Here is a 10,928-nt window from a genome sequence, read left to right as displayed (position 1 = left end):
TATGTTGTGCCTTTAGCTGAAGTTTGGGCAGGACTGACGAGAATGCAGGATCACTCATGGGTGTAAATTAGGGTTGGTCACATTTCCCTGTTTTTCTGTGTGGCTGCTGCAGATTTCAAATGGAAGCCAAGCACAAAGGAGACGAAGCTTAGTGCTGCTTCCTCCATCACTGGGCCCCTTGCACAGTCAATATGCTTCAGCACTTTTTGGGGCGGTTCATACGTCACCAGTTGTTGTAGGTCTTCACATGTGATCTCCTGGCCTCCTTTGATGCACTATGGAATCTGTGGTTCCTGCAGTTTCTTTTCAAAGGATGGGGAACCCATACCCCTCTGAGGAGTATGCTGTGGGAATAACCTCAGACAGCAGTTGCTTGGCTCAGTTTATGCGAGTAAAATGCCATGGGTCATGATGCAAGAGATATCAAATAGAACCTTGTTAGCAGAGTTAGTCCACTCTGACAAAGGTGGGGTATTGACACTTAATTATAGCTTCCAATTTCTTTCCTCCTAAGACAGAGTTTAGTTTGAAAGGTGATCGGGTTGCAGTGCATGCATAGAGCTCCCAGGTTACTGTCCTAGGGGCACTATATTGGGGAACAGCCATGGAATGTAATTTGGGAGGCACTTACAAGAATGGCAAAGGACTGGTGCCAACCTCTGCCTTTTTAGCCCTAGATTTAATAGATAGATACACATATCCTCAAAATTTGCCTGGAAAAGTTTGCATTAGGAAACAGAGGCCTTGACTGGAAAAATTGAGATGTCTGACAGAGTATATGAGCAAGCAGAAGGGATGGCAGCACATGGATGGGGGTGTGTGCATAAATTTTCAATTTACATAAGGATGATTGGCAAAGTCTCTCTGGGCTTTAGAAGGAGAGAGGCCTCGAAGCTCAGATGACATTTGCTGGAGGGAAGAGGAAGGAGCTTGAGAGCAGGCCTCAAACACATGCAGCATATTTAGGTCGTCATCATCATTTCTGGTGCATTTTGGTTGTGAGGGGAGAAATCCTGGGGAGCAGAAGGCTCTGCTGCAAGGCAGCATGTGGTGAGCCTTCCTGGCAAGGTCTCCAGATGCCCCATTCTCCTCCAGTGCTTTTGTATCACCTATTTCTGCTGCCCCCAGGAAAATGATCCAAACTCCTTCCTTCCAGTTTTTGTCTCGTGGGGTTGAAATTAGAACGTGTTTCAGCGTAACATGCTGCACCTTTGCTTGGCTTCTCTCCCTAGGAAAAGGGAGTAGAAGAGACATTTAGAGAGCTCTAGGAAAGCCTCAGGGAGAAGTGGAGCAACCCATCACTTTGTTGAGAGGGGTGTTCCTCTAAAAATGTCAAATCCTCTGTTGAAAGGTGGTAAACTTAGGTGTGTGGGGTTTTTTGTTAAAAATAGTTGAAAAATTTTGTGCAGGATTTGTTAAAAACCCTTTACAGTTGAAAGACAAATGTTTAAAGAGTAATGAAGAAAGAGGTCTTCCACTGAAGCTCAAATTCAGGCTTAAACACTCATGGAAAGCCAATTCCCAGTGGACAGAGCTACTTGCAACCAGGTATTGCCATATGACATCCCAGTGGCACTGTGCTCCACGGTTTCACAGGGACAGCTCACACACAGTTCTGTGGGGGGGGATTCTTGTTCCTCCGGCTTGCTGGTGACTCACAGGCATGAAAGACAAATGTATTGAGAAACACGCTGCCAGTGACAGCTCTGATTACTTCCAGACCATCTCCATAAGCCTCCACAGCCTACCTATGCCATCCCAGCCTTGCTTGATCTCTCACTTCCACTTGTCTACTTGCCTCCATCCTTCTGGAGGCCTGCGACGAAGGTATCGCTGGCTTATCTGCTGCTAAAGCCCTATCTTTTCCCCATCTTGGATTCTCTTCCAGGAAAAAGGACTGCACACAGTTCCCTCTTCAGCCAGGCCCCTCTGCCAGTGCCTCTCACACTGTATAAGCCCAGGAGGGGGTCACCTCTGCTCTGGAGAAGTCTGTGGGCTCAAGGCCTTATCAAACAGTGGAGGAATAGAAGCACATGCCTACCACAAGGCTTTGCATTCAGCCAGTTAACTCAGACAACACCTCCTACCTGTGCTCTCTGCAGTAGAGACAAAACCTGCCTGGGTTTCCTGATTTTCATTCCCCATGCAGCCTTTAGTGCGGCATCCCACTGCAAACTCAGCAGATCCTTTCCAAGTCAGTGGAAACTTCTAGCTGAGCCCTGCTCAACAGATTCATTGCTGCCTTTCCTGTTCTGCAGAACCCTTGTTTCTCTGTGTCCTTCATGCCCCTTCCCACCTGCTGCAGAGCGTAGAGAAATTGCCAGCAGCTGAGGTCTAAGGCTATTTTGGCCGTGTCATGGCTGTTCCTCCAAAGATCAGTGACATGACAGGCTTTACTGTACAGAAATCAAACACCAGTTGTGTGCCATGACATAACTTTTTACATATGGCCACGAGGCACATGGGGTGTAAGGTTTAGCTTTTCTGAGGTAACAGCCACCAGGGGGTGATGGGAAGGACAGCAAAAGAGAAGTGTTTGGCACTTCTCAGTAGGAGGCATGTGCACATCCCTCCATCATCCCAAGGCCCAGGCTCTATCCTCATACAGGCACCTCTACAACATACTGTTGCTACAGCTCATGGTGTTGAAAGATGTCTCAGAAGGATCACTGTGGAGTTCCTCAAAGAGTCACAGAAAGATTTACATCTGGTGGTCTTAAGCCCACCTACCTGATCAAAGCAGGGCTCACGAAAACTAGGTCAGGGCCTTACCCTGTCTGTCTGGAGAATCTCCAAGGACAGAGATCTCATCATCTCTCTGGTGCCTGTCCCAGACCTGCACCACTCTTGTAAAAGGAGGGGTTTTTCGTATGTCCAACCAGAATTTTCCCTGTTGCGACCTGTGTCCACTCCCTCTTGTCTTTTCCCTGTGAACCTGCGAGGATAGTCTGTGTCTCTCCTATGTAACCTGCAAGGCAGTGGAATGGATTACAGAAACTGGGTACCCTCCTGACCTTCTCTTTTCCAGGCTGAACAAGCACAGCACCCTTCTCTTCCACCCCTTACTGTTTATTAAGCTGTGCATACCCTCTTGTTCCATCAAAGTATTTTCTTCTTCTTTTATTTTTGCCACCTCTTCCTGGTGTAGCTTTCTCATAAATGCCTCTCCCATCATGGGTCACTCAGGTACAAAAGGATTACTTCTGACCACTTTGAACAAGAAAGTGTATCACCCTGCAGAAAAGAACCCAGAGACCCAGCCAACACCCCACCATCAAGACCACTGGAGATGTGCTGCCGAGAAATGGCAATCCCAAGAGAAAGCCCACTTAAACTCCCGGTAGATCCCTTTGGTCCTTTATTTCTGTCCTTCCCACGCTCCTCTTGCTGGTGCTTAGTTCTGAAGAGATGCACTGCTCTCAAGTCAACAGGCTGCGTTACCTTCCTAAGAACACTCTTTCCAGTCTCCACTTGTGTGAGCTGTTGAGTGGTTAAGTGTGGACTCAAGCCTCCTTGTCATAGCTCAGTTAGGCAGGCATTTCACCAGTGACATGGGTGCATCCTGCTGGAGATGTGAAGGCCCTTGAGTTGGCTGGAATGGGGGGCACACTGACCTCAGGGTCTTCTCTTTTCCACTGTGCTTGACTACAAAATGTGGTGTGGCCTTAAGCACACACAGCCTGTGTCAGTACAATCATAGGATACAACGTGAGACACATCGATTCAGTCACAGAACAACTGTTAAGACTGTTGATCAGCAGCTACTTTTCCAGAATGAACCGCAAAATAAAACCTAGTTAGTGAAAGGGAGGATTCAGCTGGTTTTGATGCTTGAAGGCAACTCGTTTCTGCTCAAATCACTAAGTCCTGCTGCCACGTGGATCAGGCCTCCAAAGGGCACAGTTCTCCCTGCTAGGATGCTGTAACAAACCATCCTGATGCATCCTGATGGCCTAGCTATCAGGTCACTAAAGACTGCATGCCAAAAAGTTCCAAGTACTTGCTGATGCCAGTGTCATGTCCAAAAGCTGCCAGACCAAACAGTGGAAAAACCTGAGAAAGACATTTTCATGTGAAAACCTGGCCTTTCTCTTCACTTTTCTAGGCAGGCCACATTTTGTGTTGCTTGACTGTCCAAGGAAAGAAAAGCACTGAACCTTCAGTGATTAGATCTAATGTGACAAATGGGATTTTGGGGGTGCTTGAATAAAACTGAACAGGGAGGCAGAAATGCTCTGCAGCGTGTTGCAGATGTCAGAGGCAGGTGCTGCAGGTTTTTTGCACATGCTGTAGTGCAGGTGATGCAGGATTACCATGCACCACAAAGGGACACAGCTTTTCTGATTTCCCTGTCTCTTAGGCTCTGCCCTCTTTTCTGTGCTTTTTGTTTTGTGACTGCAGGGAAGACGCTTTCTTCGAGAAGGCCTTGAAAGAAGTGTGGACCTTTTTAAACTTTCCAGTTAAATATTTACTGTCCCAGACAGAAAATGCTTCATTCATCAATTGTCTGAATGTCCCCACCTGGAAAAGAAGCACAGAGCCTCAGAGATCCTTCAGCAAACAAATTCCTTCTCATTACCAACTCTGTGGGCATGACTGTTCTCAGGAAACTTGAAAGTCAAGCTGCTCAAGAGTGCTGCCCATACATGTTTACCTTGTACTCCAACTTCCCTCTTCAGACTAAATCAGGTACTTTTCGTCTGGTTTGCCTAAACAAGTACAGCTAAGGAATGAATGCTGGAGCAGTCCTGGGGGTTCAACCAGGCTAGCCCCAGGTTTCTGACACTCATTTCTGTATGATTCCTGTAAACTCCAGGTTAACCAGCAACACCCACGTGCTCCTCAGCACCACACACAGACAGCAGAAATGCTTGTATACAAATATTTTTACATGTTCTTGACCTTACTCTTATACCCTGACTTGTTCTTTTACATGAAGGAGTAAAAGGCTTGTTCTTTTACATGAAGCTGACATCTGCAAAAAACTGCTTTCTAACCAAAAGTCAGACTGTGGGCTGCCCTGCCTGTGGAAGCAGGTATTTCAGGCCTTGAACTTCAGCTGCATGTCCCTGAGAGTCCATCAGGCTAAGCTGGAAGTGGCAAAGGTGACTGTGAAGGGCAAACCATTTCCCCTGCAGCCTGGACTCGTCCTGTCAGAGCTTCCCAGGAAGGAGCACAACCCCACAGTGTTCCATGGAGGTCTGGTCACCACCCCCTGAGGATAACAAATAGGCTGAAAGAAGCTGCATTCAGCAGGAGTAGATAACTTTGCAGTGTGCTGAGTGGAGGACATGGCTGCAGCGTGATGAGTGTATTTGTAATATTGACAGCGAAAGCCAAAATTGGTGTGTCAGGTTAAACCCATCCCAGCTAGTGAACTTCTGAGCAGTGCTGCCATGAGCGTGAGAGTCAACAGTTTCAGTGAAATTTCAAAAACTGATACCAAATGTTTGTCTTAGCAACTCAGTGTATTTCAGCCCTCAGATATTAAGTTGTACTGACATATTTCAGACCATCACAGAGCGAGCCTGTGTATACTTTTGCTTAAATGATAATGTGAATTCATACCTGATAGGACTACTGTGCTGTTGGCATGGGTGGAGTGGTTCTTGGGAGAGATCTGGGCCCCAGATTCTGCAGCATTGCTCAACAGTCATTGTCTGGAGCTTGTACCTATACTGGAAAGCCTCAGAACGTGGAAATACTGCAAAGAGCCATTTACCTGAGCTGGACAGGTGTCTCTGTGGCTGACCAGTACTTGAAGCCAGAGCATCATGACCCTAGTAGTCAATGTTTATTAAAGAAAGGTACGCAAGAGCATTTTGTCAGAAAAAAGAAAATAAAGGGGGGAAAAAAAAGAGAAGAAGCCAATCTAATAAAGGAGAGAGCAGCACACGTGTAACAGAAAAGCAGCATGGTTTAGTTACACATTTGTTCGGTACTGACATGCAAAGGGCCTGGGCTCTCAAAGATGCTGCCCAAGTGCCAGGATGAAATCCTGCCTCTAAGTATCATCTTCTAACCTGGCCAGAGTCCAGAGGACCATCACCAGCTGACCACAATGTCCTATGCTGTCCAAACTCCTGCTGCTTAATGCCTTGCATGGCAAATACCACCTTTTCCCATGCAGGCTCACACTATTCCCTCTTCCAGGGACCACTTCTAGCCAGTCCTGACTGACTAGTACAGCCATAGGAGCATTAAAGTATCATCAGAAGAGCATTTGTCTTCTCAGTGTGGCTGCAGTTCCTGTGTACCTGTTGGGGATGGAGGCAGACATCACAGATTGGAGAGAGATCATTGCAAGGTCACAGAGATGGTTAGTGGGTCTAATGTAGAGAGGAGAGATGGAGGGGATCAGGCTTTGTTAGCCTGGAGAACAGACATGTCAAGGAAGCCCTAATGGCCACTCATCAGAGGTTACTAACCTCCTCTCAGAAGTTCACAGGGATGTCTGGTCTTAAAAAGCTTTATTTTATCCCTTGTCATAAGGGACAAAAGGGACACATTGCAGCATGGGAAAATCTGTTTGCAGGTGAGGAGAAAAACAACAGTGGTGCAGCCCTGGGACAGTGCCAAAAGAGGTGGTGGGATTTCCACTGCTGGGCATGTTCAAAACTTAGCTGGACAAGGCCCTGACCAACCCGACCCTGCTTTGAAGGCAGTGGAGCTTGGAGAGAGGGTGGGAGTAAAGACCTTCAGCTGTGCCTCCCCACCTGAAAGTTTCTGTGGCTCTGTGTGCAGAGCCTGCTGCTCCCAGCCATATGTTAATCATACCTTAAAAAATAATTTCTGAGTAATCCTGAGGATTATTTATGTGACCCTGGGGCTCACTCATGTGAGTACCAAGTATAGGACTTGCTCTTAATTGAAGAGTTAAACATAAGTCAGCAGCCCAACGGGATTATTCAGTCTGCAACGGTGTCTGGCAAATGGGCATGTGAGTTTTCCATCCGTTCTTTTCAGATGTTGTTCTGATATAGCATTTGCTGCAACATTGTGTAACTATGTAGAATTATTTCCCATGGGTTCCTGGTAGGAAGGAAGGTCAGGTCTACTTTCAGTAGCGTGTTTCAGTGTTCTTTCATGTCTGTCAGGTTACAGAAGTGCTAAAAATCAAGTTTTACATCATTGACCTCCTGTTGATCTCTACTGTCAAAATATTTGGAGGCATACAGAGGAATCCCTAGTGCACCTTTACCAAGGACTTGGTGCTTTGTGATTTCTTGGGAGTGGGTCTTTTCAGGACCTCTTCAACCAGCTGATCTGCCTCAGCTCCTATGGACCAGGAAAGCCACTTAAATTTTAAGGAACCTTGTTTCACTCGCTCATTCACTGACAGATTTTCCCGTATCCACTCTCACATGTATGTTCACAAGCACAGAGAGGTGTATACCCAAGCAATCTGGCCAGGATCACTTGGGATGACACACTGGATGAGGGACACAGGTATCAAGTTCTCATTGAGTCTCTTGCAGCCCCTCTTCATGGGTGATGGTATAAATTGGGTTTGGGGCAGGTCTTGCATGCTCTGTAGGATACAGGGGCTGCTACACGGTGCTAGTTTTGCCTCCCTTCAACATAATTTCTCCTTAGTTTGGGTTTCATGACGTATCAGAAAGAGGCAAGGCAGAAGTGTGTTCTGGGACCCTGTTGCCATCCTCCCATTGTCAGAGCATAAGGTCTCCTGTTTGTAAATCACCACCTAATCTCAGCACAGGCCTCCTGGGCGTGGCATGAGAAGCTGCGTTGAATCAAAGCAAATTCTCCCTCTTAACTTTAGGTCTTCTACAAGAGTCCTGTGAAATGCAACTAAAGGAGCTCAGAAAAATTTAGATTGGAAGGCGTCTTTGGAGGTCCCTATTCCAACAACCTGCTCCAAGCAGGGCTTACCACAAAGCTAGATCAGGTTATCTCCAGCGAGGGAGATCCCACCACCTCTCTAGGCCATGTCCAAGGACTGCACCATGTTTGTGGGATGGTTTCATTTCTGTTTTCTCAAAACTTCTCTTGGAGTGAATGTCCCAAAACTGAACTTAGTTCAAGATGCTGCCTGATCAGTGCCATGTAGCAGTGGAGAGGCCCTTCTCTCCACTAGCTTTTAAGGACAATCTGGGCCCTGGTCAGCCACCAAGGTCTCAAGGCCCCTAGCTGTTGTTCCTTGCTGTCCATCAGGATTGCAGCGCTTCTCTTCAGACCATGGCCCTCATTCTTCACACTGCTGGGCTCCTCCCAGCCAGGGGCAAGACACATCCTTTGCTCAGGCTGTGTTCGGGGAGGTTCATGGCATCCCATTTCTGCAGTCTGCTAAGGCCCCTCTTAAAGGGCTGAGTTCCCCTCCAGCTGCTCCCCCCAGTGTGGAATTATCCCCAGAGTCCTATATCCCCTCTTCTAGTTTGTTGATAAAGATGTTAAAAAAAGTTGGTGTGGTATTACCCCTGAGAAATGGCACCTCTAACTGTCTGCCAGCTACTCTTTGACTGATGGACCTCTGTTCTTGAACCTGATGGCCCATCCAGTTTTCCATTCACTTAGCAGTTTGCCTATGAAATCCATATCTTCATCGGCTTAGCTGCAAAAGTAATGATCAAAAACTCAAAAATAACTCTTGCAAAAACATTTTCCTTCCTAAAACATCATTTGCAGACACATTTTGTTTTCATCAGTTTGATCCTTTGGTGTTGGCCCAACCTGGGAATTGGTATTGTGCCACCTGCTCTGAGTACCCTGTTATTCTAACAAAGAACACCCACCCATCACTTCATACTGGCACCAGCAAAAAGGTTTTGCCATATATGAAAACTAGGAGGGAAATCCATCTTTTGTTAGCTCCTAGAGTTTGAAAGTTCAGGTATTGTTGACCAAACAATAAAACAGATATTGTGAAGGAAATGGACTGACAGTGCCTTGTAAACATAGTTTTACTAATTAGGAAAAAAAGGGAGCATTGACGCTTTTATTATCTTAGGACAAAAAGTGAGCTACTGGAAGGAGTTACAAGCAGCAAAGAAACATGGCTTTGTCTGCAGGTTGGGTGTGCTTTAATCTGACATCCTGACAAAGCTATATGGTGAGTAATACCTAGAGTATGTCTGCCAAAGCTCTAGAGCCAAAGCACAGAATCTACCTGTCACTCCAGAAGGGCCCGAATGAATAGCAGGACGCTAATCCCTTGGGCACCACTTAGCCTGATGCATCTGGCTGCTATAGTAGGGAGCAGGTGATGCTTCCTTTTGGATTACTACAGGTGTGGAGCTCCCACACACAGAGAAAACCACACGGCTGCTCATTGCTTCGGGTTAGCTAAAGCTTTCTGGTAATGGAAAGTAATGTGCTTAAACTTCCAGGGCACTTGCTAGTCACTGTTTCAGAACTAAAACTGACTCGTCTTTCTCAGGATGATCCCATACCTTCATGCATTTCAAAGTTTGTTTTGCTATGATGAAGCGTTAGGTGGGAAGTTCAGACATTGTTTCTCTGCGTGCTTCCCTAAAAAGCCTAGCTTTCTTCTTAGGAAAAAGCATTATACTGACAAATCCATGAGTAGCTCATATAACTAATGATCATCTTAAGTTATTAGATCCAAACCAAAAAATGCCTTTTCCAAGTGAGATATTGGAAAATTTTGCTATTTACTTTTTTCCTTTTATACAGAAAATATATCTAGAGTTTTTCTTACACAATAAAAGTTAAGAGAAGATGTTATTTCTGTATCTGGTCCTTTGTGTAGGTCATCACCATGTTCATACTGGTGCTTACTGAGCAGGGGGCCCTCTCAATCAGCATTTCAGAGAATCCTTCGTGGAAGTTCCTGGGAACACACAAGAGGAACCTTCCTCTTGAATGGGTCCTTCAACTGGGCTTTTTCTATCAGTTTCTCACTTCAGTCACTTTTATTTCCTTACCTAGCTGTGAGTACTGTGTGAGCTACCTGCATAGCTAGGAATCTCTGCTAAAAGCTAAAGGCTGTGATGACTCTGTTGCAAACTAAACAATAAAAATAAGCCACGTCTGTGAGAACTTTCTGAGTTATGTCACCATAGACACAGTATTGTCCTATCATTCTTACAGGTGAGCAGAGATGCACATTTTGAGAAAATGTTCACAGATGGATAAAATGAAACAATTGGCTCAGTCACTGCATGGGTACAATAGATTTCAAACCCATTAGATAGCAACAGGGAAGCTTTCCTGCAATTGCTCTCAGAAAAAAAAAAAAAGTAATTTTAGTGTGGAGTCAAGATTTGATCTCTGCTTCTTCCACTTCCTGGAATGGCAGGACCTGGATTTCTTTGGATCATTTACTTACTGTCTTGTATACGACAGATGGGAAGAGGTGCCTTTCTGGAGTGCTCAGGCACATATTTTAAATTGAGTTCCTTTTACTACCAAATCAGTTAAGTGTATATGCTATCACAGTGCAAAACATTGCAGTGAAAAGAATGAGGAAGGAACATTGCATCATCCATCAGGATGAGCCTCCCTGACTTGCTCTTATCCCTAGCCAACCCCACATCTCAGGTGTACAAAAATGTTGTGTCTTGCTTTTGGGGTCACAGATTTGAGCTCTGCTGGTTCAGATCCCAGAGGTGTGAGAGGTGTAAAGCTAAGGGTCATCTGCAGGATGCAGACCTTGAGCAGTTTATCCCTACTAAACCAAAAGACTTCTCTATTGAATACTTACTTACTGGATCAGTGACAGCAGGGTGCAAAGGCTTTACTGGTCAGAAGCCACATTTCAAACTCCACCCTGAAACCAGAAGTGTGCTATAGTGTCATGTGCATGCAGAAAAATACCCAGCTTAGCAAGGAGCTGCCATATCCTGCCCCAGCTTCAGCTTTCAGGGTGATTTAAGGTGGAGCTCCTGTGGAGTGACTGTGATGTTGAATCTCCAGGTGATAACTGCCCTGCTGATGACAAGGAGTGT

The 10,928-nt window shown here is 45.8% G+C and overlaps 1 long non-coding RNA gene across 1 annotated transcript in view; it reads right to left on the bottom strand.

Moving 5' to 3' along the window:
- Positions 1-958: 958 nt before the first annotated feature.
- Positions 959-10,928, bottom strand: part of LOC113956769 — a 32,473-nt gene continuing 22,503 nt past the window's right edge. Inside the window, exon 3 of the long non-coding RNA XR_003530947.1 lies at positions 959-1,228. This is a non-coding gene — a long non-coding RNA (uncharacterized LOC113956769). The remainder of the gene's footprint in view (positions 1,229-10,928) is intronic.

The sequence above is a fragment of the Corapipo altera genome, unplaced genomic scaffold (genome assembly GCF_003945725.1).
Source record: "Corapipo altera isolate COAL_440 unplaced genomic scaffold, ASM394572v1 61129, whole genome shotgun sequence".
Classification (NCBI taxonomy): Eukaryota; Metazoa; Chordata; class Aves; order Passeriformes; family Pipridae; genus Corapipo; species Corapipo altera.
This window is presented reverse-complemented; position numbering and strand designations above follow the sequence as displayed.